Source organism: Humulus lupulus, chromosome 5, assembly GCF_963169125.1.
Source record: "Humulus lupulus chromosome 5, drHumLupu1.1, whole genome shotgun sequence".
Taxonomy (NCBI): Eukaryota; Viridiplantae; Streptophyta; class Magnoliopsida; order Rosales; family Cannabaceae; genus Humulus; species Humulus lupulus.
The window spans coordinates 224,690,408-224,693,200 of NC_084797.1; the positions used below are offsets into that span (position 1 = coordinate 224,690,408).

The 2,793-nt window shown below is 34.3% G+C and overlaps 1 long non-coding RNA gene across 1 annotated transcript; it reads right to left on the reverse strand.

Annotated features, from left to right (window-relative positions):
* Positions 1–1,278: 1,278 nt before the first annotated feature.
* LOC133834019 (uncharacterized) lies at positions 1,279–1,692 on the reverse strand. The gene is made up of 3 exons (XR_009893273.1): positions 1,618–1,692; positions 1,507–1,583; positions 1,279–1,396 (listed from the first exon to the last, which is right to left on the reverse strand). It is a non-coding gene; the product is annotated as an uncharacterized LOC133834019 (long non-coding RNA).
* Between the last annotated feature and the right edge of the window lie 1,101 nt (positions 1,693–2,793).

Genomic DNA, 2,793 nt, shown 5'->3' on the forward strand with positions numbered 1-2,793 from the left:
TGCAACTTGTCCTGCCATAGATCCAAAGAAACAAAACATTAGTCATATAAAATTTTGTATCAATGGATAATAGTCTATGTTCAATAGTCTCATGGCCTGGAAAGTGTCTTTCACGAACAAGAACAAGTGGAAACTATTGTTTACCTCTACAAAAGGCTTGAATCTGAATGGAAGAAACCCGTAACAAGATAAAGCTTTTCTGAGCAAGATAACATCGAACTTTCCTCTGTATGACACCTGCTGATCTTCCTAAGACCTCACATCGACAAGCATCCAATTCTGCCATCTGGCCAGCTCTGAGAAACACTTTGGTTTTACCAATCTTTCATTGAAATAGTTAAAACACAAACAGATCAGGAAAATTTTCCATTACAGGTAGCTTCTAACCTTAGAATTATGATAAGATTAGTTTATAAAATTCTAGCACCTTTGAAGTATAGCAAAAGTCAACATGGAATTATCAAAAGCTGAAGTATGTGACAATTAATTATTTGAAAGAATGTGTATGTATGAATTGCTATTCTGAATACTTGTGGGTGCAAGAAAGCCAACATGCTCTAATACCCTTCTTAATTTTTGTGAATTGAAGGGGCCCAAGGTAGAACAATTTATATGCCTCACCAACTAATTGAAGTTGAATAAATCCCCACCCCCCCCCCCCCCCCCCCAAAAAAAAAAACTGAAAAAGAAAAGACCACTCTATACTCAGCAGGGAGGGTAGGGAGTTAAGCAAATCAATAACTAAGTCAAACTTCAAAAATAAACTCTCAAATTATTTCAATATTTGACAGATCATAGATATGTCAGCTTCAAGATAAATGTTACAGAAAACACAGTTTAATAAAATTTTACAAATAAGACTCGTACTTGTTATAAATCCATACTAATAAAGTTCCCAAATTTTTTTTTTTAAAAAATGAACTTGTATAAAAAATACAGGTCTGATAGAAGATCAGATTGAAGAAAATTACAACAAGAAACTCCAGTCTCTAGCAAACTCAGTCAGCAAATAAAAACACTTTTGACTCTTTCACATTGAAAAATATAATATAAAAGAAAATTGGTAATATTATCAATCAAAATTATTTTCTAATATGTCAACTATATTCACCAAGGCAATAAGTCTTAGAAAATCTTATTCTTTTTTTTTTTAATCACATCTGAAACAACTAGCATTTCCATCTTTGAATTTATCATGGACACAAATTTAGAGCGAATCAAAACAGGCATAGGCAGTATGTACATACAAAGGAAGAGAGAATATATATCTCAAACTTACCCGACCCTTAGCCTTTTACTTCCATCTTCGCTCTTTATGGGCAAGGTTGCAGGATAATTGAACAAAGGAAGAGAATAACGAGATGCAATGACAGAGCAGTGTGCAGCATATTTACGACTACAAGACCAAAAAGACAGTAAATAAAGTGAACAGAATACTACAAGACAAAAAAAGACAGTAAATAAAGAGAAAAGACTAATGCAATATATAGGCAATAGAATACTTACCTTATCTCCAGTGCAAGCATTGGATCAATTGAATAGGCTATTTCATGGAAAGGTTGCACACTAGGAATAAGAGACATCTAAAAGCAAAGATAGAGTGATTTAGAGTGGAACCTTTATCTGTCTTCTCAGAATTCCTTCAACTTCAATAAACTTATTTTCACGATCATCCCAATCACAAACACACTGGAGAGTGGCACAAATGTAAATATCAGATTAGATAAACCAACAGCGAATAGTAATATAATCCAGACAAAGTTTCACATAGCAATATAAGAGTACAGCATAGAAACTATAGGCTAAGTCAATAATGTGTAAAAATGTACACTATTGAATTAAAAGTGCATTTTCCAAACAGCAAAAAGGAATGGCCATTTCACCACACATGAGGCCTTTAATTTCGCAAAAACCATAATGGTCGTTTCACCACACATTGCTTCAGGGAGAAAATGAAAACTCCGGTAAGTAAAACTGAAATTCCCCAACAAAAACATATAAATAAATTGGGCAAATACTAATTCCAAATATGTAACAAAGAGATAGATTTTACCCAATCCATTTTAGAGACTCCAATAGAGAATGTGTGATGGCTGGAGTGAAGAGGCACTTTGAGAATGGGATGTTGGATGCTATTGCAGGGGCAAACACAACATTAAGAGACTTAGCAGCATCAGTGGCATCAAATCTGAATATATTATCCCCTGTTGGACAATATAAAAATAGGTCCCCAAATTAAGATCAAGTGGCAGTTAAAAGAGATTGAGTCGATTGGGCAACTGGGTATTAACAGAGCAGAGCTAAAACATAATTAATTCTAAGAAAACAAACTACCACAAGGTATAGACTTACAGTCACGGACTGAACTACCCAACTAGCTATTATCATGTACATGTTATTTTCAAAACTGGGTTGTCAATTTTCATGGCTAGCAAAATTCGCTAAAAATCTCACTATCAAATACAAACCCTATTAAACAATTTTGTAAAGTAGAAAAATCACTTTGCTAATAATTATAGAAAGAAAACAACCCCAACTTAAGGATACCAAGTCAGTAAAAAAGAAACGAAGAAGGAAAAGAGAATATTACCAGTGAAAATGATGAGATTGGGTTTCTCGGCAATGATCATGCGGTGGATGAAGGCGAAGGTGTTGAGATCAGAGCAACCCTTCTCCTATCTTGGGAGCACATCAAGACAAGCAGTGGACTTTCCATCACCAAAGTGCATCAAGATTCTTCTGTGATATGTTGCTTGAAAGGTTGAGTTCAGAGAGATTCATGTTTTCTTCTTT